The 25,626-nt window shown below is 42.2% G+C and overlaps 1 protein-coding gene across 1 annotated transcript in view; it reads right to left on the reverse strand.

The window, feature by feature from the left end:
* The window catches only part of ARHGAP8 (Rho GTPase activating protein 8), a 59,264-nt gene extending 45,884 nt beyond the window's left edge, over positions 1 to 13,380 (reverse strand). The window contains exons 1-2 of the mRNA XM_026050354.1: positions 13,364 to 13,380; positions 12,594 to 12,625 (exon numbers count right to left, since the gene is read on the reverse strand). The gene's annotated coding sequence lies outside the window, so the exon portion shown is untranslated. The remainder of the gene's footprint in view (positions 1 to 12,593; positions 12,626 to 13,363) is intronic.
* Positions 13,381 to 25,626: the final 12,246 nt, after the last annotated feature.

The following is a 25,626-nucleotide window of genomic DNA, read 5'->3' on the forward strand; positions in this document are numbered from 1 at the left end:
TCTCTGCTTTATTTAAGGCCTTTCCTCACAGTACTCCTGACACGAGGCACACCAGGCAGAAACCCCTTATTCCTCAGGAGCAGTTTGTTGCCAGTGTGGGGCATCCCTGACTTCATTTGCTTTTACATACTGTTTTCTGTAGGCAATACATGGGTGAAAAAGAGCCACCAAGAGGCCCCATGCCAGCAAGGGTGACCAAGCCTGTTCCTCTCCTTTATTCCAAGCCCGGCCTTGGGGCCATTGCAACTAATTCCAAAAGCCTATTTGGCTGCTCAGAGCTCCTGCCACGTTCCAAGTCTATTTTTATATAGGGTAACATAGAATAAGGGGGGGAAAAAAAAAAAAAAAAAAAAAACACCCCAAACAGGAGGATTGCCATATTTTCCACACACGTCACTCATGTTTGCCTTTTTAAAAGCGAACTCTGGTTCAGCAGGTGAGTAGCTGAACACTCATGCAAGTAACATGAGTAATAGCACTTTTTTTTCCAGCATTTCTTTCCTCCTTCTGCTCACCCTGTTTTCCCACGAATTAGTCTTTTCCTCCATAAACCTCCTTGACCCACGTCCCTCAGCATCAATCCCCATCTGGCTCTGCTCTCTCAGCTTCTTCTCCGCCTTTTGGGCAAAAGCCTGTGGGTGCAGGTTAGCCAAGGGTATGTCACGTTACAGATTTCTTTTAAAATACCAATACTAAGGAAAAATATTTTCCAGAAGGAAGCCCAGAAAGAAGCAGACGGACACAACCATTCCTAAAATAATGACGGTGTCCAGTTAAGCTTCCTTCCACGCTCGCAGAGATGCAGACCCAGGACGAGAGCCGCACGGGCACGGGCTGCACCTCAGCTTCTGCACAGCACTAAATACGGAATACAGTGCCCTCCGAAACGGAAACACCACGGAGCCTGGAAGGGCAAATGCTCCAGGGTTACTTCTACAGTGAAGTGAAGGTTGAAATTTTGCTATACAGCTTTGACTTTATTCAATTTTCCATTTGCACGCCCATCCTAAACTCTCTGATACTCTTGATTTTGCTGCTGCGGGAAGTTCTATTGATTTTGCTGTAGTAAACAGGCTTAAAATCCCAGGCATATTTCTCCAAAGTATCCAAACAGCCATAACGCAACGCTCCACAAAAACATCATTTTAAAATAAAATTTTAAAAAAATATTCATCAAGTATTTAGGGAAAAATTATTTACAAATGTGAAGGTCACTGCACAGGTTTGAGAAGTCATTTCTGAAATGACAAAATAACTTATCACCCTGAGAACACCAATGCAAGGTTAAAAGAGATTATTCAGCTACACATTGATATTTCAATCAACTTTAGAGGTATAATCACTGCCCTTAACTGTGTTCATATTGATTGAATTTCATACCACGTAATACACAAAAATGTCATCAAATAATTTAAGGCAAAATATTGTAAATATTTCTAGAACTGTCAGCATTAAAATTGTGCATAAATTTCAAAAGTAGTTGGGTTGTTGCATACTAATACTCATCCCACCTTGTCCAAGGTAACACTGTGCTGCAGTACCAATTTTCTGTCCCAGAAACAAGGTGTGAAGTCACCTGTTTTTAAGGCTATCACAAAAACATTTATTAAAGGGCAAGACCAAAAAGAAAATTAAATGCATAAAGCCTTAAAAAAAAGCACACAAACACATTATCTGTTACGTAGCAAATCAGTTTGGGAGATTTTGAGTTTTATTTTGGGCAATAATCAGAGGCAGGCAGAAGTAGAGCACACCTACATACACATAAACATCCTTTAAACACTCAAAAGCCCTTCCACAACGTGCTCCCTGCTTTGGCTCCATCTAGGTACACTCTGAGGAGGCAGCTCTGCAAAAGCTGCTGCTTGCTCTTCCTCCGTGCTGGATTTTAAGCCATACTCTTCTGTAAGCTGCACAGCTTCTTCCACAGACATGAGACATTCGGCCTCCAAGTACCCTGCAAAATGCCCTTCTCTGCAACGACAGCCCCAGCTCCCCTGCTGCAAGGAGTCAAAAATCTATTGAGGAGAATTAAGCACGTCAGGGAAACAAAAATTGTTTTCCTATTGCGTATAAATATCTGCGTGTGTCAGCTATTCCCAGTTCTGAACGCATTGAAATAAAAGGATTATTTCTACCCATTATGAGCAAAGAGGTTTCAAAAATTCTCTTCTGTTGTCGCAAAGAGAGCAGCTCTTTTCTTATCGCCTCTGCTCTATCGCCTGGCACAGCTCAAGCACAGGACGTGGAAAAAAGCGCCCTAATGTAAAGCCAATTAACAGAACTTGCTCTGTCGTTAGCACAAAATTATATGAACATGGATAAATGACTGCAATATGACACAGTCCAGCCCCATTTTTTGATACGGCGTAAATGTTTATTGACTAAACAAGGATTACCCCAATGTAATCATAATAAACATTAATGATCAGTCATCTATGCAACTGGCTTTCTAAATTAATATGCTGTAATATGCGCTAATGGGGCAGAATTATGTTGGGCTGAACTCATGTTCAACTAGCGCTTCCATCTCCAGGGATTAAACACTCTCAATTGCAGACAAGTATATTTTTAAGACTGTATTTTTTAATTAAATTAATCTGACAAGTTGCTGGACAAAGGGTTGGTGTGTTATGATAACAGGTTTTTTTTTTTTTTAATTGCATAATTATTCACTAGGGATTCCTCTGGCTGGCATAAATTAGAGCTTTTAAAACAAATGACTCTTTGCATTACATTTATGTAGTACAGCACAGTGTTTCCATTTCTCATCAAGATGTGGTTCCAGTTCACCCGGCTGCCACCACCCCGACACATCCTCACCAAGCCAAAATTAAATCATACTTTAAAGCAACGTAACAGAATTCTGAAAGGGATTTTACAGGGTGCCCATATATTGCATGCTTTAGTTATAAAGCTCAGTTCAAAACCTAGCAAAAATGCAGATAGCAGCAGCTGTTGTTCCATTGGTTCTCCATTTGCACTGGCCTGTTTCTCAACCAGTCTACTACAGATCCAGTCATTTGTTTGCCTGAAATGATTACTTTTCCATTAAGGGCAGAGTATCAAGATTAACCTTTCTCCCAGCAAATTTCTCATTTATCACAACTTACTCAGCAAGGTAAGAGATTTCGTGCTGGCAGCGTTCGCAACAAGAGTTCAAGACACGAGCGCAACGGAGCTGCCAAAACAGCCCAGTGCCCAGTTCAGATGAGAACGCAGTCATTGAGCTGCTTGGCCCAAGGGCCTTTCTAGGGCCCCAAACAGCTCATATGTTTGAGAGAAATCAATATAATCATGCAGCAACAACAGCTACTTTAGGTCTAACCTTGAACCTAACTTCCTCCTGCAATTTGAGTTTTAATCCACCACAGATTTCACCTCTGCATATCCCCCTCCCACCGAGTCTTATTTTTTTCAAATCATAACCCAAGCAAGGGGAAATTTCTATAGGATGTTTGGAATTTAAATTGAATAAACAATTAAGAAATGCCTTTATATTTCAAGAGTTTTGAGTATTTTCTTGAATGAAGAACACTTTAGCACTGGTTTCAGAATTCTAGCATCACCTGGCCACCAAAACGTATCAAGGTATCAAAACTGACTCTCTTAGAAATCAAAGGATTTCTCAGTGTGCAAAACAATAAATTGTCCAGTAAAGACTACAGAGTATAGGGAACTAGATGAAGCAAACTAAAAAGAGAAAAGAAAGGAGGGAAAGAAGCAGATCATCAATCTTAAAAGACTGAAAAAAAAAGTTTAATGTTTAAAAGACAGCTCCAGGGTTCATTTTCTTCCATTATGTCTTTATCTCACACAAGTACAGGTCTTTTAACTGGCATGGCACGTAGACCTCCCAAAGACTGGCTAAAATGTGGATGAGAAACATCTCATGTCATGGTTCAATTATAAGTAAATCTGACCTTGAAGTTCCCAGTACTGGATCAAAAGAAAAAAAAAAAAAGGTCATATGAGAGAGAGCAATGAGCTGCATAGATGAACTCTACAAATTCAGATTTGTTCAAACAGTTTTGGCAGGTTTACTTTATACCAACAAGATTTATGTGACATCAAGTATCTTCTGTCCTCCTGCAGCTGACATCAATGTGGATTTATGCTTTTTTGCTGCCTCTGTGCACTTCCACTAACTTGTCAGAAATGCACATCCCTGCTTGATCTGGGATCCCATTTTTATTGCTGGGTCATCTCTTTGCATGTGTATTTGATAACAATGATTCTGGTACTACCACCCTGCTATAAAAGGCTACCACCCTGAAGACATCTTCACCTCATCCGAAGTTATTTGTCTCTATTCATGCACAGTACTGAGAAGTTATCAAGTAAGAGACTGTAAGAAAAAGTGAAGCAGAAGCATGACTGAAAGTATGTCATTATTAACAGGATTCTGCTAGCAGACCTTTCTCATACTTGAATAAAAGTCATCTTCAAAGGAAATCTTGCCACTGTCACGTAACATTCGTTACCGTCACTGCACTTGGTGTATTACCCTTCCTCCTGTTAGTTGTACCCTGGGAACATGCACAAATTATAAGTCTAAAGGAAAAAAAAATTCAAGATTTTTAACATCTGGAAAACAATAAACCCTACATTCCACACAAGCTATACAGCACTGGTAAAATTACAGCAATCATAGGTATTAGTCCATTCATCTCTATCAAAGAGTACTGGAAGGCTCTTCAGATGCACTTCACCATGGTGGCATTCTTGAACTTTGGAACATAATAGTTTTTATGCCAGTCTAAAGTTACAAACCTACCAGCTGCAGGTTGCCTCACTCCAACCTCTGCTAACATCGAACACGACCACATTGCTTATTCATTATTCCTCCTTGCCAGGACACGACAAAAATTGAAAGCTTACAGAAATTGTACATTACTTATCCGTCGAAGTAGTCATTAGTGAGGCTATGGCTTGAGGAACTACAACGGCTGCAGTGACACGACGGTCTAAGAGTTTAAATGAGGCACAGCAGGAAGGACAATGGTTTTTATTACAATTTATACAGCAGAGGGATTAAAAAAAAAATTAACAGGAACTTAAGCCCTTTAGATGACCTCAAATAAATGCTTGTGCACCTAACAGCTTATGACTCTATACAGCTCCCACAACGTTCCCCTGATAGGCTTAATAAATATTGAATAAGCAGTGGGTCAATATGACAGCACAGAGTTTGAGAAGAATCCAAGGGGACAAAGAACCTGTAAGTGAGTGGCAGAAAGCAGCAAGGCCATAGAGCAGGGAAGAACAAACAAACTATTCAGTAGTGCGTGGTCATCATGAAATCACGTTGTCAGGTGAGGCTCGCTTCCTCCCATTGCCATCATTTGAAATTTAACATTTTAAATAAATCCCTTAGTATTAGCATAATCTAGCGTAAACTCTGGAAGCTCCATCCATGCAATGGACCAACTGACGACGCTTTCTGCCTCCTTCCAAACACAGAAACTAACCCTTTTCCTCACTTTTAGTTATATGTTGAGAACAAACGCCCGTAAATCACTCGCTGCACTGAGTGATTCGCTGTGTAAAATGGCTCCACTAGCCTATTAGGCCTGGATTGAGGAAAGCATTGAGGGGAGCCATAAAGCACAAGCTCAAACCCACGCCTAACACAAGTCCAGCTGAAATGAATTACGTGCTCAAGGTTTCATGAATCAAAGCCCCAAAGCAGTGCTAGCTGCTGATTAACCAGGAAGCAGTTCAGCACTCACCACCTAATCAGGTATTGCCACTCCAGCTCATGCCAAGCTAAAACTCCTCTTTTCCTTCCCAGGACCTGCCCAGGTACCAGAGGATTATGAGCAGATTGGGTTGTGCTCCCCCAGGCTAGGCAGCAGCCAAACCTTCCACATTCTGCGCCCGCCTGATGCTAGTTCCATTCAGTGGCTGGCAAAGGAATTCTGCTGATTGCCCTTGTCTTTTTTTCTCCTAAATTTACTCAGGCTTCTGTAGGTGCTCGTGTGGCTTCATTAACATTATTGTAGATTTTTCTCTGCATCTGCCTTGAAAATACTTAGAAAAAAAAACGTTTTAAGTAAGTTTTCCCAAAGGCACACAAGGCTCATTTGGCTATAAAGCCAATTCAGTCACACTTCCTGCCTGCTAGTAAGGAACATAAAGAGCAGAGCCAGAAGAAAAAAGAAACCAAAAGGTGAATATATTGAATATTTGAAGTCCTGAAAATGATGGCATTGTAAGAGAGAGTCCTTTGCAATAATTGGACCCTACTAATTCTAAGGAGGGGACAAGGAGTTATTTTAACCTCTCAAAGAGGTCATATGCTTAAGAAGACATTTCTATCCAAAAACTTTTACCTAGTGTTGTTACCAATAAAAGCAAAGATTGAAAGAAAAATAATGTGAGGAAAAAAAAAAAAAAAAGAAGATCTAAGGAGAAGTTTTTCCCCCGGTTTAATATAGGCACCTTCACTATCTCTTCAGCAATTAACCAATTCCTTTGCATGAGCCTTTCATTTATGAAAGAGAAGCCTTTTGAAAGTGGTAAGAAAGTAAGGAATAAAAAAAGCTAACAGGCTGTCAGGGGGAAATCAACGAAACAAATGCTGCATGTGATGCTGAGTACAATTAATTGCTTAAAATTTACTAGCTTTCAGGTTCATCAGTGCTTTTTTAAAAAAATTTCTTTCCTTTAAGCTGTAGTGTCTCTTCTCCCCTGGTAAAAGCCATTAACCAGAGCCTGTGGTATTACTGAACTATCTGCTTTGGGAAGCTGTGCCAAGCTTGGAAAGCAGTGCAGAGACTCAGAAACTCATTAAAAGGACCTAAAAGATCATTAGTATTTTTATAACATCAATATGCAGTATTGTCACACCCCCAAACAACGACAGCTGTTGAATCAAACACGTATTTTTCAATTTTGTTTTTGCATTTTTCTCTCCATATTTTCCTCCTTAGATCTTAATAACGTATCCTTTATTCTGACTTAGAGGCTTCTGACTGCAAAGACAAGACTACAGCTGTGAGTTTGTCAAATCTGTTTAATCTTTCTGTCAAGCAAAGCAATAGGTGTAATAAGACCAGAAACCAAGACAAACCAGGCTGCAAACATACAGCAACTTACTCTGCTACTGCAACACTGTCTCGCGAGGATTTTCCTTCCCCTGGCAGGTAAACTTTGAAACAAAATCCAGCAGACATATCAGAGCAGGGGGCGGGGATGATAAAAAGCTTTTAGCTATTTCTGGATTCCAAGTTTAACATTAAAAAAAAATCTGTATTCTGCCACTCTTGTATACACAAAGCAAAACTCATTCCCAAGGAAAATCTCATACTGACACCAAAAAAGTCTGGGATAGGATCTCACTTCTGTGTTTCAGGCATTTTCTCCTGAGCATGAAATCTTTTCTTGTACTAGAACTCCCTTCTGATGAGCTCAGGACCTTGTACTTTATTCTACCTTCTCCTAGCTCAAGTGGCAAGGCACCGTTTTTGCCTTTGGCTTCAGGACTTTGCAGCACCTGGTCCTCAACACACAGCTCATTCTCAGCTGAGATTCAACAAGTAGGTTGAAGCTGTCAGGTCTCAGCTTCTAAAAACACAGCAAAAATCCACCAAACAAATGGACTGGAAGGCCACTTTTCTTTTCATTCATATTTCATCTGAGAGGCAACAATAAGTCTCATATTCAAGAACAGGCACTGTATATTTGAACAAAGAAATCTTCTAACATGTTGGGTAATCCCAACTCAACTCAGCTCTAAAGCTTGCCCTAAAAGGGCAGAAGCTGCTAGGAGTTTCAGTATTTTCTGAAGCTAAAGAGATCAGGTTTTATTGCAAAGACTCTGTTCAAACCCACTTTGGAGGGAACTTGCCAAACTTCTGAATTTCAGTCTCACATCCAAGCTCCTAGAAAGCTGCTTCTCAAGCTCGGGGACCACTTCCAGAAGGAAACTTCAGTGCTGCTAATGACAGTGGTTAGTAGCATTTACTAGAAGAGAAAGACTGTGGTTTAGAAGGAAAAAGAAAAAAAAAAATCAAATTAAATTCTTAACTTCTCTCATTATTTCAAATCATTTACGCTACCTGTGTAGTATCTGTACACTTACTAAACACTGTGTATACAGTAAACAAAATATACATTTTTGTGCTTTTTTTCGTACTCAAAAGTCAGAAAAATTCCTGAATGATAAATCAAAAGACAGATTTGGAATCTCTGTGACAGGAAACATCTTAGTCTTTTCAGTTTCTTCTAGGGCAGGTTAGGTATGTATTCTTCTTTAATAATTCAATGGCTTTTATAACTAAAAATGTACTCAGTTGTCTGATGCTCAGAATTTTCTCTAATTCTTCTTATTATGGAATAAAAGCTACGATGGGGTACTGCAGGATTTAGCATCCAGTGCCCTCGTTGTCCAGCGTGTGTATTATTAAGCATTCATACATTCAGTGGACTAACAAGTCAGGTTTTTCTTTAATGGTTTTTCTTTAATGTTCACACAGGGGTGACTAACGTTTGTAGTTGGTCAGGATCTTAGCAAAGTGTATGAAGGATGAGGTTTGAGGTTCGGATGGACATCATCCAAATCAGAATTTCCACATAGGTAATTCAGAGCCAGATGACACTAGTTGGAAGCTACTCACAGGAAAACAGAAAATTACGGCTATTGCCTTGTGCCTTTTTCCTGTTCAACTCTTTGCATCCAGTCCAAGATTCCACATGGCCATCTCTGTGAGCCAGGTGCTGGCTAGCAAATTCCCCATAGATGGCTACTAAGTAGGTGCTCAAATGGCCACAAACTCTGTAAGGGGGGGGGGGGTAAAATAGTTCTAACAATAATAAAGAGGCTTAACTAACAGTTTAAAAATCATATCTTAGTCTATTCATGGAAAATTGGTATACGTTTCAACTTGCTGTATGTTACCTTCATTGCATTACTCTGCCACAGTGTGCCACTGTTTAGATAGGGTAATGAATAAATTTTAGTGTGGTTTAAAAAATGGTGGCGGGGATGAACACCACCATCCCCTGGGAGGGTTTCTGGTGAGCTTTCCATGCAAAGCTCTGATGTGCAGCTTATGAGCATAATCCTACAATGTTATCCCAATGATACTGTATTCCCCGATGTTAGCAGAAGTTAGTAGATGTAGAAGAGGAAGCCCAAAGTCTCCAGAGGTGATAATTTCAAAGTTAGAAAAAAATACTGAGATACAAGCACTGTGCAGCATACATAAAGTGTCAGCTATAGTCTTCAATAAGAATTTACAGTTAAAAACTATCCCCGGGATATATTAACATAAGAAAAAGAATAAAAGATATCTTGAGAATGAGCAAATCAAAGACAGAGCCCTTAAGGCAGACATCACTGAAGGGCAATGAAGTTAGACTGTTGGGGATTTTCTTTATTATGGACAAGACTGGTATCATAGCCTGGTTGGTATCATTACGGCTACCCTGCAACTTTCAAGTCTAAGACCCTATTTTCAGCTCTCCCCGACTTGATTTGCTGGCAGAAATTTTCTAATGTCAAGAGAAGCACGCAAGCGGGAGCGGAGTTCAGGAAGGGTTACCGAGAAGGCTAAGTGAAAGAAATGGGATTCGAACAAGATAAGAGAGGAGAGACGAGACAGGAGAGGAGCTGAATGAATCCCAGCCAGGGACAATAAGCCGAAAATCTGTGCCCACTAATACAGCCTGAAAGGAAACCCAAGATTCTTCTGTCTCACCATTTCTTATACCTCTCAGCCTCAGAAACAGCAAGCTACAACTGCTAGCAGTTACTCCATCACATCAAAAGGCAGAAGTTTGCATGGTTAACCTTACTATTCAGCCTCATGCCCTACAATAGAATTACCATAGTACAGAGTTCTTTTTTCTTAATTAAAATGTTATATACAGACACAAAGTCACAGAGTTTGTTACACGAAGACCAAAAGGTTTCCGACGCCCAGTGCTCAAGTTGTCATCTATGCCAGAGATAAGCTTACCTCTATAATATATTACCTTCACATGTGTACATGTGAAGTCACACTTATAATTACGGGCTCCGAAGAGGATTTTCTCTTTCTGTGTAATTCCTACCTAGCCACAGCACAAAAAAATAATGTGATTTAGGGGCACTGAAGGAGAACTGTTCATCTTTATTGAAAAGATTATTTCCTCTCTTGTCATACTATCAAGAAGGTACAGCTTGCACACAGAAAAGGAATACATGGCCTCAGAGCTAATATCAAACGTGTGGATTCTACTTTTGCCTCTGTGAACAGTTTCCAATGAGATACTAAACTAAGTCACTAAACCAAACTTCTCTCATAGATGATTTTAAGACTACCTATGGGTTTGCCTAGGAATAAAATGCAACTGAGAGGAACTGAGCTCAACAGGAGAGTTGATCCTAGACTGCTCCCTACGACTGCCCTATCTGCCACAGTCTCTGGAGGGCAAAAATGAATACATTAACCTGCCTTTGGAATACCATAAAAATAGAGTTTTGAGGAACGCTTACACATACAACCACTCGTTAAAGTAAAACTCAAAATAACAGCTCCAATTCAGTATTGGCCCCTCACTCCGAATACCTAAATTGGGACAGATAGCCTTGGATTTTGAGAGGCATTTGCAGCCCCTGTTGAAATAAATGGCAGCACTCTCAGGATTCACAATTTCTTTTGCAAGTGAGGCATGATCCCCCTAGACCCCATATTTGCATGATGAGAAGACTGCTATTTCTTACATGTTCATCAGTTCATGCTACTTACTCCCCATCTGCAGTCACCGTCTGCATATGCTGCGAAAATTACTGTCCTCATAGATCAAAGATTATGCTTCCCAAAGACAGAGTGCGCAGGAGGAAGAGATAAACTCTCCAGGAATATGGATTGCATCAATATCACAAAGTGAATTCAGTAATAAAGCATGAAAGATTCAGGAACTATGAACAAAAGACTTCTAGCAGAAGCAGAAAAACATTTCTACTTTCATTTTCCTCCTTTAAATGTTCTTGTTTCTTGAGCTGAATATTATAAGCCTATGATTATATTTAGTTTTCTTTTAAAAGAACGGTTTCTTTAGTTTTCTTTTAAAAATACCTTATAATTTATAATGAAACGGTTTATTTTAGTCTGGGTCAGGGAAAATTTGATGGTGCAACTAAGTCGTTCTTTAGTATTTCTGGTAATAGTACCTGCCAGTCTCTCATTGACACAAAGAAAGCTTTTCTGATAACTGTCTTCTTGAAAAGGCATTGAGTTGTTAGTTTTTAAGCTGTCAGGCTTGAATAGCATAGATGCACAACACAATTTGCACCTTATTATAGTAATGCCCAGCAGTGTTGCTAAAATATAAAGGTCTTGGCGCCATTCTTTTACAATTACTTTCTACCTCCATTCCCTTTTGGTCTTACACATCTAATCAGTACTTTCACCTACACGTTCTAAGGTCATTAAAAACATCAATTTAAAAACACCGCAAATACGGTGAGCAGCAAAAACTACAGAGACTAAAGGTGGGGAGTCACTCCTGAGTAGCTTTGCTATGTGACCCTACCCTGAGCAGCAGCTTCTGCCTGGATTCTCCAGTTTCCACCTCCGAGGGACACACTGCATCTCTAGCCCCAACACAACTCACGATTGCAGTTCACACGGTCAGGAGAGGGGCCATCCTTAACCTAAAGATCCAGTGCTCTGCCAAGTCTCACTTAAAAACATGAAAAATATTTGGAATTTTAACCGAATTTCCTAATTCCTATATTTTGGAAATTTAACTGAATTTGAATTGGTTTTAAACAAACCAGGAGATATAATTTCAGTAACGCAATCCCTGCGAAACAATAACAGTCTTCAGCTATATCTGAATTTCAAAATTTAACCATTTTCAAAATTTAACCAATTCTGACAGCACAGCACAAGCGCTTACCCCTATACAAACTTGCACAACCCCTTTCCACCAAAGCCAGTTTTTGACTCTGAGCGATTCAACCAATAAAGTCACTAAACTTAAAAGTGATATAACCAACAAAAACTGATATCAGCATGTAGCCTTGATCGTGAATAAATTCACACAGCTCAAACACACAAGGACTTCATGGTTCTCTCTTAGCACTTAAGAGATCAACTTAAGAGTTCATAAAAGAAGCATGAAAAATGCTGCCCACACACTTCTTCAGTCATACTATTACTGCACATTTATCCAAACCAGAACTTTAAAAACACAGTTCACTTATCACTGTGCTTGTTTATTTTTGAATTCCTGTTCTAACAAATGAGGAAAACAAAACCAGGAAGTCAGTTTCATTTCACCTATTGAAGTTGGTTCCACTTTCCAATACTGCATATTTTTATCTGAAAAGTCCTGGAATAAGATACTTCTCTGTGTAAACATGACTTTTAGAAAGAAGCTTTTCAGTTACAGGTTCAATTATTGTCCCTCTTAATTCTATCCAAGCCTTCTGTGACAAACTACTGACACTGAGACTGAAGTGGCAGGCTGTTTTGTAGGCAGTTTATCAAGGGTTGTACAAGCCAGGGGCAAAACCAGGCTTAGATCCTGAGCTGCCTCACAGAGGCCGAGGTTGTTCTCCTTGGAAAAGGGCTTTGATGCACAATTAAGGCTCCTACCTTCAAGGACCAGCAGCAGGCCAACGACACATCTGTGTTGAAAAAAATAATACATGAAAAATAATAATCAAGGTAATGATCGCAACATATAGCCTAAAGGACAGCAGACTGCTGGTGCCGCACTTGGGTAATTTTAACAGTTTAGGAAAAACTTCCACCTGTGGATCCCTTTTCCCCACCAAAACCATTTAGGGAGCTGCTTAAATCACAGCGCGAGTGCGGGGGGAAAGGCTCAGCCCTAGACTCGGCTCCTTCAGGCCTTAGAAGGTCTGAGCCTTGGGTGACTTGTGCGCCTGTGCGTTTCGGGGGGGATGTTTGCACGGAAGGCATTCCGGGAATGCGCACGGCAGCGGAGGGGCAGAACAGGTTCCCAAGGGCACTTCCCGGCTGTCGCAGCCACCGCTGCGTCCCCTTCCCCCAAGTTAAACTGCGGTATTTACCGGTCACTGGCGACCGCAGCGGCCCCACAACCACACACCGCCTACACCCGCCTTCCAAGGAAAACGTCTCACGCTTGGAAAGCACCCGGATCGCGTTCACAGCTAAAACACAACTCCGGGGAGCGGCGGGCTCCGCGCTCAAGGTGAAGCCCACCCGCCACGCCGCCCACCTGCGAACTCCCCCACACGCCAAACTCTCCCCGCCGCTAAAATCACCACAACGGCTCGCTGCGGAAAAACGCCCGCCATGAAGCGAACACCCGCCGTCAGACGAACACCTCCCCGGGGCCCGGGAGCCGCATTAACCCCCGGCTTCCCCCCGGCACGTACCTGGCCCGGCGGCGGCGGCGGCCCCGGGGGCAGCGCAGGCTCCGCGGGGGCGGTCCCGGCCCCGCGGCCACCGCTCACCTGTGGGCGGGGCGGGGCGCGGCCGTTGGCGACCGTTGGCGGCCGTTGGCGGCCGTTGGGGAGCGCTAGGGCAGCCCGTGGCTTTCGCTTTCCACGCGCCGGGTTTGTTTCACCCGGTGCGAGGCACGAGCGTGTCCCCGGCTCGCCCCGGCTTCGCGGGGATGAACGGGGATTTCTGCTCCCTGCCCAACGTGGCCCTTCTCCCGTGCAATCTCATATCCTTTCTCACCCTCGTGTCCGCAGGCTTGTCCCGTTCTTTCCGCAGGGCATTCCAGGCCTTTCCTGGAAGCAGCCGCTCTTAGGCTTACGTCGTTGGCCCGTTTTGTTAACAAAGCCACAGACTTCGTGCCAAGGTCACTAATAAAAATTTCAACTAAGATTGGAGACCGGGTCAGCCCCTGAGGAACTACATTAGCAATCGCCTTACACCCAGGCTCCTTCCCCTTCCAGCACGTGCTTTTGTCCTTACTTTTCATTTCTTACATTCATTCGCATCTCTCCATCTTAATTAATATTTCCTCACACGGCATCCTCTCAAATGCATTACTGAAGTCCAGATAGATTTGATCTACCATATTTTCATTGTTCGAGAGAAAAGAAAAAAAAAGGAAAAAAATATCAGAGAAAGATACTGGCTTAGTGTGGTATTTTCTATCCTTGATGAAGCCCTGCTGCATTTTAACCAGCTTTCCATTTACCTCCTCATTTTAATTAGTTTTTCCTTCAGCATTTTTTCTGAAGCGCTATGTACTAATGAGGTCAGATAAAAGAGCCTGTGGTTGCTTGGATCGCCCTTTTCTTTTGCTTGGATCACTCTTTTTTTTTTTTTTTTTTTTTTTTTTTTATTTTGCTAGGATCATCCCCCCCCCTTTTTTTTTTTCCTTGGATCACCCCTTTTTTAATGCTTGGATCACCTTTTTTCCTCAGCAAGTACCAATTCCCCACAAAAGTCGAAAGACTTTTCAGTGTCTTTCCTGGGCTGCTATGGTCACCAAGTCTGATCTCAAATTAAAATGCAGCATGCCTGTCAGTGATCTTGGGTTAGTCATCATTCTAAAAAAGCTCAATGTTATTTATTTATTTATCCCTTCAGAGTGTCTTCAAAGGTTTCTTTGGAAAACTCTGTGTATTATAGATTGCCTAGTTTCCAGATTCGCTCACATTCAAGCCTTTGTGATTTTATGTGCATAACTTCAATAGGCTGATACTGCTTTGCACACGTTTCTTTCCTGTTTCAGATACATTTGTGTTTTTATTATACTGACACTTTATGCCCAACCACAAAAGAGCAACTGAAAAACAGTGCTTGTAGTTTCCTTTTTACTAACACATCCAGTATTTAAAACCTTATTAGTACTTCAAATCAAAATTTTACGTTATTTGTGTCCAAATGCAGCCAGCCGCCATTTAAGAAAAAAGGAGATATGAAGTGAATGAGTGAAAGACGTGTCAGACTGATTTACAGTACCCAGAGAGTTTTCTCTAATATTAGTGTGCTCTAAGAGACATCTTTTTCCACAGACTTTCCTAATTAGCTCCTAATTAGTAGGAGATTCCAGGTTTCCTTCCTCTAGGCATTATCCATGGTGAGGTGCTTGCAAAGAATGACATTTAATTCCCTATAACAGCAGCACAAGGGGGAAGGAAGGAACATAACTCCAGGTTTTTGGCTGGACTTTTCCACTTCCATATCCCTCACGTGGCATGAAGCTCTTCCCTGTCATACCTCAGCTGCTCTAGGTCCTTTTCCCTGTCTGAATGAACAGCTTCTATAGGGATGGCTTTGTATAGTGTGTTTATGTACTGTGAGGTATAATGTGTCAGTTACCAGGACAGAAATACATGGATTGAATGGAACCACCTCTTGGAATGTGTCTGTAATTTCTAAAACAGCACTGCAGTACTACTGTACGGATAATAAAGCAGAAACATGAGATAAAAAGCAAGGAGAAGTTCATGTTATACCATTTGTAGTAAAAATAATTGATGTGTCAGTAAAACGGAATTGCTTGTTTTCCCCTTTTGTTTCTTTAATGCTTTCTCCCATTCATGCAACTTCTCAGAGCCTTTCATTGCTACGGAGTGGAATAGTGTGCGGCAAGAAAGCTGCGATTCAAAAGCAAGATTCAAGTGACTGAAGAGCTGTTTGATTTTTGTTTCTCCTCCACATTTGCCTTCCTGCATGCTTATGAACTCCCAGCTGGATTTCTTCAGGCAGGAAATTCCATGGTAATTAATGTTCGTGAGCTACGGTAACAGCATCCAGTGAATCCACGGGCTCTTTTCAAAGTCATTCCCTTGTAAAGGAAATTAATATGGGCTAGATCCTCATTTGCTGAGTTAGCGTCACGGAGTTTATCAGCAAAACATTTACTCTGGCAAAAACAAGTTTATTATGAGACACGAAAGCACAGTGCAAGAGAACCATTCTGTGGCACAGAGCAAGTGGTGTTGAGCCGCTGCTTACAAAATAAATGTGTTCGTTCAGGAGATAATGAAAACATAAGGCAAAATGAGCCAGGCTGGCAATTCCTGGAGGACAGAGATCAGCAGAGAGATGTGGAGAAAGATGCCATACATGCATTTTTCTGAGAAATAACCTCACCAAAGGCATACATGGAGACATGTGTAGGCCCCCAGCAATGGTCTACTGGACCTAGAGTTCATCCTGCCTCTGAACGTGGACACTTCCTAGTGGAAAAACATGACAAAATCTGTCCTTCAGAAAGCTTTCAAGAGAATCCTTAAAATACCTGGTCTTCAACCAAAGTGTGAGGTTGTGTATCCCTTTCTGAATGTATCAACAACTGACAAATAACCTTCAGTCACTCATGCGAAGCGTGATCGGAACAGAGTTTAGAGCGGGGATCTTCCCAAATCGGTTTCCACTGCAAATCCAAGAAACCTGACTGCTGAAATCAGCACATATGGCGGTAGATTTTTATTAATTGGCTAACAGCTCCAATAACGTAGATGCCTAGACATCAAAGTCATGTAAACAGAGCTCACTCACCATATGGAGCAAGAGCAAGACGCTAATGGGTAGCAAAGCAAGGCAGCCCTATTCATGTTCCATATGGCTGCTGCTGCCTTATATCTGTTACGCTCAACTTCTGTGTACTCTATTATGGAATATTGTCTCTTCCTTTTTAAAATGGATGTATGAAATTAGTAATCCAAGTGTGCTCTCTGTGGATTAAAAATACAGATGGTATATAAAAGGAACTAAAACTGAAGTATTTTAAAATATGATTTTAAAATCTATATCATGCTTGCTTGAGCCCTGCTTACTAATCTTTTCTTTTTGATCAAGATGAAGGGTAAGCTGAATTTCACCCTTCTGCCAGTGGAACCCCGTCTGAACTAATGAAATAGGTCCTTGCATTTTAGCACGGCCTTTGCAATGATGGGCCTTAAGAGAGAAGCATAATGGCTACAAGCAGCAATTATAAACAAAGATACCTCTTTATACCTGCCTTTAGTTGCACCACTCCTAGTTCACAGTACAACATGCATCCTTTCCCTATGTAGCAGGATGTGAGTGGATGTAGATTCTTATTCTGCAGTGAGAGGAATAGAAAGGCACAGATACTTTGAAGAATTCCCTTTGGAAAAATAAGCCTCACCGTTGGGAAGATCTGGAGGCTATTGCTGCCTTCAGTCTGAGCATGTATATGACTCGGAGCTCGTAACTCGCAGGCTGGATTATTCAGAGAGATGGGCTAAGTCTACCTGTGGAAAAGGGCACTTGGGAGATGGTCCCTGCAGGAATGAGCCCTGCAATAAGGTGCTCTTCTCCTGCTGTCAGCCGAGCGGGCAGGAGGCGGAGGAGCGCGCAGAAAGAGGAGCCGTCCACCTAGTGGGAGCTCATGTGTTAGCAGCTCATTCAGAGCAGGCTGCGATTGCAGCCATCAGTTGAAACTGAACACCCACCCAAGGACAGCCCTGCACCCTGAATTTCCGAGCTGAGGTGTAGCCTTGATTTTCCTGGAATGGAAATCTGAGGAGCACGGAGGCACGCTTGAGCAGCAGGACCTGCTTGGGCGTTGAGCCTTGGAGCTGCCCTGCGGGAATGGAGCGGTAGCAGCGCTGCCCGCTGAGCTGCGCGTTTACAGCCTGCCTGGTGGTAGGGGGGCTGTTTCCACTGCGTCTTGATGCTTTTTGAGCTGGGCTGAAGCCAACTTGATGGGCAGCACCCAAAGCATCTGTCCACATGCAAGGCACTGCTACGAGCCTCCCTGTCCCGGCCCAGTGGGTGCTGTGGCATGAAACACCTCGCTGGCCTTTGCCCTCGCTCCCCTCACTGGGGCTCCTCCGCACAAGAGGCAGCCGAGGACTCGCAGGCTTCATTTCCCCAAACAGATTTACAAGCCACTCAGCACCCCGGCAGGTGCTGAGGTCCAAAGCCTCCCGTTTGCCTTTTTCCCCTGAGCAAAGGCAGCTGGTGAACTATAGGGAAATTGCAAACTTTGAAAGAGAGGGTTTAATCCACCATCTGAAATTCACAGAAGCATTAAGTCATTATTCAAATGAAAAGCTGCTTTTACCCATTAACATATTTTCATCAACAACCCACCCCCCCCCCCAAAAAAAAAAGAAGATGCTGATATGCGAGCAGATATATGCACATTCTTATTTATATGGTAATTGAATGGCCAGGGAGTTTGCCTGTTATTTTCCTAAGACATAGTATGTGTCAATTAAAACTCTGTCGTTCTGCTGTTCTAACGGAACGTGGCACCATTAAGGAATCTTTTCTTCGGTGCAAGATGTGATGGGGAGGAGACGCTGAAAGTCCACCAATTTGGGCAGCCTACTTTGCAGCATGATTGCTGCCTTTTGCCTTTCTACAGACAAAGCGAAATTAATAATTCTTCTCGGTAACAAGTGACAAGAGAATTATTTCTGTCTATCAAAACCATCCTAAATAGGAGTAGGAATATTGCTTCCCCTCCCATAAATTTGCATATTTAGAGTGTTCTTCGTAAAATCTGGCATGTTAGTCAATGGCTCATCTTCTTTGTCAATCAGGCTTCTTTCAAGATTGAAAACGCTTTTTAAAAGCCACAACTACGGTTCTGTTTTGTCCGAGCATCAAACACTGTAAATCAAGGGGCAAAATAAAACTCTCAGGCTTCATTTAAATGGACTGAGAGCCACTGGAGCTGATGTTTGGGCTGAACTGGGTCCAAGAAGTCCAGCAAGCTTTGCTGCCAATGGTTAGTGGAGCTAATTGCCAGTGCTGAAGAAGCACCCTTGGAATCCCACCCTTGGTGGGATTATTGCATTTTTTTTTGCTAAACATGCTTACACATATGGGTGTGTAATATGTGTACACATATGCTTACACATATGGCTTACTTGTGCTGCTTCAGTGTGAGGAGACAGGAGTTGAGGTGCAGAAAGGTCAATATTTAAGTGCCACCAAGAAGCGCAGAGGAGAAAGCCATTGTGTGGAAGGGGGTTGCAGAAGTTGTGCAGAAAACGTGGCCAGCTTTGAAAACTATGAAGTGAAGTTTCCTAGATCCTTAACTCCTGTGTCTAGCTAAAGAAAACAACGTCAAAGCAGAGAGTGGAGACCCCTCATGCTGAGTTTCTGGCATCTCATGAGGAGGATGTGTCAGAGCGCAAGCATGGGAGAGTAACCGGGTAGACACTTGGCACGCTGAGCACAGGGTCAGTCCCCAAACACAGACACTGACAAACACAAACACAGACACGTGAAGGGGAAAATGAAATGTTCAGTATCTTCACAAAGAATTTTGCATCGAATTTATATGGTGACTTTATCTACTCCATGTTTCGCTGAGGGATATTCTTCAGAAAATGCAGTGCAGAGAAGATGCTAAGTTTTACAGTGACACTTCTAATTTTCTGCTGACAAATAATTCAGTATTTGCAAAGCACAGTGATCTCCTTATGCAAGCTATGGAATTTGGAGCTCACCCGCAGTACCCTAGAGCATGTTTATTTTCATCAGGAAAGGAGCTCGGGGATTCAGAAGACAAAAAAGCACTTGCATACTCACCCAGCATGTATATGTAAAGCCAAATAGCATGCTGGCCAAAGCAGGGGCCTGCAAAGCAGCCTGCAAAGGCTGGAGTCTAGTTATTCTCTAACTGTGCGGCTGAGATAATGGAGAACTAGAGGAGGTGACTGAAGCACAGCTGGGCTTGGAAGGAGGGTATCTATAATCCATGAGTTAGGACAGTGAGGATTAACAAAACGTTGCACTCTAGTTGTGTAAAACGAGGCTGTGCAGAGCCAGAAGCCTCCCAGAGTATTTGCAGATCAGTTTAAAGTGCCCAGGTTGATTTAAGCTGGCGGGAGCATTGGAAGAGCTTGCCTCTTGACTGAACCTGTCAATGGGGAATGGTAGTTGTGTAGTGCTTATCACAGGGCTGAGGTAACCAGCCGGTTGAAAAGACTTGCACCAAGTGTGGAGTTCTCCCAAGTTACGGGGCTACAAGAGTTTATAATACGTATTTTTTTTAATTGTTATTCAGTAAAAAGCATTATTGCATTATTCAATAAAAAGCAAATTATTCTGCATTATTCTCGAAAGCACCCTTACTGAGTTGCACGCTGCGTGGAATTATCTCACTTTCAAATGTCAGAGATTTTAATAAACATTTAACATGGAAAACATTCCACTTCATCCATTTAATCATGCTCTGAAGATAGCACTCTGGAAAAAAAAAAAACACAAAAGAATAAGGGAAACCCAAATACTAGCGAAAAAATCTGGTGACATTTTGCCTATGGAGATTAGAGTATTTTTGATCGTAAGAAGTGATAGCTGAGTGGGTGCGATTCTGCTTCTCCTTCAGTTGCAGAGGGAAATACGTTTCTAATAGGCTCCTATAGAGCAGGCAGCGGCTGTGTGCCAAGGCCTGGCCTTAGAGCAGAGCTGGTGCTAGGACGGATGCATTGGGAAGGAGCCGACTGAAGGGGGCACCGGGTGTGCAAGCGGGTGACGAGGCTGCGGGGACATGGGGACACGGGCTCTGAGCGCTGCTCAGGACTCCCTTGGCTGACAAAACCCCCCGTTTTTTTTTGTAAGAAAAGAGCTCACGGGGAGAGAGGAGATTTTGGACCAGGATGATGATTGCAGCTACAGAGACAGCAATAGCAAAACGGAGGCTGCACTTTAGTGATAGAAAAGTCTGAGAAATTCGAGGAAAATGATGAGGAGTCAGGGAAGAGAGGAAATGCCATGCGAAACCCACACACTGGAACCAAGGAGCCCGTGTTTTGTCTTAGCCTCGTGCGTGATGTCACTGTAAGCCCTTGCTTGTGCTGCCAGACACCTCTGAAGGCCGTGGAGAAGCCCAGCACGCCCCTTTTCCCGCCTGACCCCAGTGCGAGAGATTACTTGCCCGGATCTGTTTTTACCCAAAGCCTTTCTAACCACAGAGGGTTTCTCCTTCACGGCGTGTGCCGCTGTACCCGATTCCCGCTTGCCGGTGCCTCCGCCGCGCGCTTCCAGGTTGCCCAAGCTGTGCTGCGTATTTCCACCGTGACAAAAGAAGCCGTTCATTTGAGTAACACTCCAAAACTCGTGCTGATATTCCCAGGCATGTAGGTGCTTGACAGATAATCATTCTCCTTGAGAGCCTCTTGGAAAGGATGCACTGAACGAAGATTATTCAGAGCAGGCTGCACGTGCACGGAGCGTCGGGTTTGAAAATCAGCAAGTAGAGGCATTTGGTAACATACATTTTGGATCTGCTGTAGTAATAAGACCCTGTGGATCAATTTTTGGAATTTCTACCCCCATTACACATCCCACAAATAATATGCTGATCCTGGATGTTAACATGTCAAACATAGCAGGGAATCAGTTTAGAGAAGTCCCTGTAGAGAGGGCAGCGATATTACCAGCATCTGTTGTATGTTCAGAAGCATTACACTGGCTTTTCCTCTTCGGGGTTATTACTATGAATGACCGCTGCATGCAAAAAAGCCAAAAGCCACTGGAAATAAAGTAGGAAACATTAAAGGGAAAGTGTAGAGCTCTGAGAAATTCTTTCAAAGTTTTTGTATTTACACAGAAACTTTCATCAGGAACCTCCAATTTTCTTTACAGCTAGGCTCCAGAACTACAGGCAGAATACAGTGTATTCTGTAGATGGCATCACCAGCCTCTGGGCTGTAACCTCCTTCTTCTTCAGAAGCATTGCAGGAACTCAAGCCTTGAGCTTCACTTTGCTAGGATCTTCACACATCCAAAACAGGCCCCCAAGAACTTAAAATCTAAGAAAGAGCTAAAAATCCAGCAGTGATGCAGGAGCAGCAATGAATTATTCTAGCATATTACAATCCCAAACCAACATAGTTGCGATCAAGTATTACCTTTTGGCCTAAGAAAGGGCCCATCTGTGTGTCATCTTACATTGTTTGTCCTCTACGTATGTGCTACAGTGTGGGACAGCAGTTCATTAATTTTAAGCTTTGATTCTAGCAGTAACTATAGCTGGAGCTCCTAGTGATACAGATAGCAACAAATAGCCTTCCAGGTAGTGGAATATTATACCTGATGAAGAACTTTGCACAGAAGGGAAAGGATTTTGCAAATGTCCTTGCTGGGATGAGGGGCAGTTTTAGAACCCTCTACACAGTAACCTGTAGGATAGGTAAGTTCTTCTGCAGGACACACACAAAAAAAGAAAGAAGAAACCAAGACTTCAGAGTCTTGGTTTCTCTAAGGCCTTTGCATATAATCAAACATTGTGTAGTGAATTGCATTTATATTTCCATTGGAGATTTACCTACCATGTTTTGATATTTTATGTTGGGTTACTTTACCTTTGCTTTATTCTTCCCAAAAAGAGATGGATTTTTTTTTGGTCACAGTATATTCCTTGTAACTTTCTCTAATCTCATGGATGAATGCCAAAGAATATATGCACATTAAATGCTCTGCTTGGGAAAAGTATTAAATCTGAGATGATGAAGCATCTCCCAGCTGGGCCTATGAGTAGCCCTGCAGCAGCTTCTTACCAGGAGCTTTATCAAGGGAATAGAATAGGTATGTTGGCTATCCTGCCATTTCAAATTGCCAGAGACAGTGCAGTACTTTCACACAGAGCCACCGAAACCCACATGCAAGTAATGGGTAGCGTGCTGGTTGAAAGCTTAGGTCGAAACCAATGGCACTGCCTGCTTTCTAGGAATGGCTGCTCTCCATTGCTGTGAATTCTGGCCAGTCACCTTGGGAAAAGCACTTAAAGTTACAGAGCAGACCAGAAGCCTATTTAGACAAATAAATTATAAATAAAAATAAAAAAAGCCTATAATGAGTTCACCCATCTTTCAACCACCTTAGGTAACGATGAGCAGAAAGAGGCTTGCAATTATTGAAAGCTCGAGTGCGCCCATCCTTCACATATTGCATGGACTGTAGTGAAACTCTGGGTTTGTCCCATTCATTTGTGTCAGCATTTTGTCACTCATTAATGCTATAATAGGAAAAGATGCCATCTCTTTGAGTCTCTTCTTCCATGTTTGAGATGAAACGTGATTTGCTGAGGACTCTATATAACTTGTAGGAATGGGTGGACAGGGCAAGAAATGAACCTTTGGCAAGAGAAGAGTGTGCTGTTGTTTTTATACTATCGTTTTCATTTAGCTCTGCTGTTCTTTGGCGAGACACAGGCATAGCTGGAATGACTTGTCTCGGTATGTAAAACATTAATCTCTGTTCACATATTGCTGTTCCAGGGATATTTGTTACACAAAGCCATCTTTAAAAACACAAGCATCATGAACGGCAGCATTATTCTGAAACCTGTTTAAGGAAAGCAAATTGATTTGCTGGAACTCATACCGAATCATTAGCATGATCAAAAGTCAGAGGAGGCTTTTTGGTGACACTGCAAATGCATCTGGCAGATGTGAGAGCTTACACAAAGGTGCTGCACGAAACATCATTACAAATAAAGCACTTCTTAAGCGGCTGAGACTGTCAATTGCCCTAATGTCAAGCAAAGTTAGCAGACTTGCACCAATTAGGGCTAATAATAACGTCCTCAGCTGGCATAAAGTTTTAATGAATGTTAGGGTAGGAGTGGCTAACAAGCACCCAGGGGCAGATCCTTCTCTTGCAAGGTACAGAACACAACGTGTATAAGCCGCTGGGTTAAACACACAGGGTGATGGCCAATGCCAACCCCATGGTTATTGTTTTATCCTCTCATGGAATTCCTGGGGAAGTGGTATGTGAAATCTAAGCAAGACGAAAGGCAACCCTGAAGAGAGACAAGCGTGGAGAGAAGCTGAGATGAGGGGAGTGTGAGAAAGAGGTTTTAAGCAACAGCCAGCTAGCAAAGCAAAATAAAAAATAGAGAAAACTGAGTGAGCCTGTGAAGAGTTCTCTGTTGGCCTCCTGTTTTCCCTGTTTCTATAGATTCTGCCTGGTCTATTTCAAACATAAAATTTTGTTTTAGTGTTTTAAGGCAGCTTTTGATCTTTAATCAAATCTGGCTCTGAAAGAGCTTACTGCAAGACTGACTGTGCAACTGTAGAGTTTTGCCATTGAGGTGCTAAGCAACAGTGTTCAGAGAGCATCCCTCTGACCACAAGTGCTGTGCAAAAGCCACTCTCCAAATTTCAAAATACCACATAATTCTATCCATGTCAGATGTCAAAGCAGCAGACAGGAACTCCAGAGTGTGACACACATTAAGAGCCTCTACTCTTCTTTTTTTCCTCTTTTTAGTGTGAACTGTAATCACAGCTGTTTGTTTTAGGAAGAGCAAAAAATAATCTGCTGCTCTCAGCACTGCAGCTCATTGAATTTCCTCTCACGCACGTGCGTTCGCATACAGCAGCCTGACAAAGCAGAGCTAGCAGTGGGTATTTATTAAACAAAAAGATAAGAACAATTGAACTGATCTCAGTGTTTAAATAGCCCCTAGCATTTTTATGACTATAAATCTTGTAAAACAAAGCTGAAAAAAAATTAATAGGCCTCAAGTCAGCTATTTACACTGGTGCTCAGCTGGTATTTCCTGACTACAAGGTCAAAGGCTCTGTGGTTTAGGAGAAGGGAGTAAGAACTTGCAGGAGTGAGAAGGAGGCTCTGCATAGTTGCAAGGTAAAAAGAATACAGGAAAACATTACTGGGAAAACTTCATCTGAATTAACTATTCATGACTTCCTTGTTAATAAATACAGAACACTGCTCCTTCTGTTTTCATTTCCTTATCATTTTTTTTTTGCTGTTATATTTGCACTGCTCTTGTCTATAGTTAGGTCCCAGTGCTTCAATGAAATCCAGAGCGTGGTTTAGGCTCAGACCTTTGCCTTTTAAGCATCACATATAAAGCAGGTCTACCTGCTTTGGCAGGTGCAAAAGGTTGCTTTTGTTCCCATTTGAAACCAGGTTTATTTTAGTACGGCTTATATATGTTAACAGTAGTTTTGAACAGGTTGTCCTGGTTTAGCATAAAGTAAAATAACTCTGTACCTCTCAAATTAAAATTGTTGTAAGGGTTTTAAAGGAAAATTGTTGAAGGGTTGTAAGCTAAGTTTCCTTCTGGCCTGTAGGACGTTGATTATAAAATGTTAAGGAAAGAGCTGGGTCTGTTTAGTTTGTACAGCTAGTCCTTATATACTGGATATCAGATAAACCAGAACAATCAGAAAAAATGAAACTGTAGAAAGATTGTTTAGAGGTACATTCACATGAACAAGTGGTACGGCAAGAAACCTGAATGAGTAGCAATGATGACTTTTTTCCCTATCGCTTCTAGTGCTGCAGCCACATTGAGATGGAGGAATGACACAATTCCTTCGTGTGCCCCCAGCAAAGTGTTACGTACCCTGGAGAAGCAGCCAGACCATGATGAAAATGCAGAAAAGAGCAGCATTTATCTCACTCAAATAGTGCATTTTGGCCAAAGATCATCTACATATGTTTTGAAACAGCAATTGTGAGAATATCCTATGGAAAATGAAGCCAGCAGCATGCCCGCTGCAGCACGCTCGCCCACACTGTGAGGGCTCTGTGAAGGAAAGTATCGTATCACACCCACATCAAATGATTTTTTTTTCAGAGCGTCCAAATTTGAGGTCCTTTTTAGGAGACAAAGAGATTATCCAGGGCAAAGAATTGGCCAACAAAGTTCTGAGCAGCATTGCTGCTAAAAGGGGATTTTTGCCTTTGAAAGATGAAGTGAGAG

Source organism: Nothoprocta perdicaria, unplaced genomic scaffold, assembly GCF_003342845.1.
Source record: "Nothoprocta perdicaria isolate Ctin4 unplaced genomic scaffold, notPer1 scaffold_68, whole genome shotgun sequence".
NCBI lineage: Eukaryota > Metazoa > Chordata > Aves > Tinamiformes > Tinamidae > Nothoprocta > Nothoprocta perdicaria.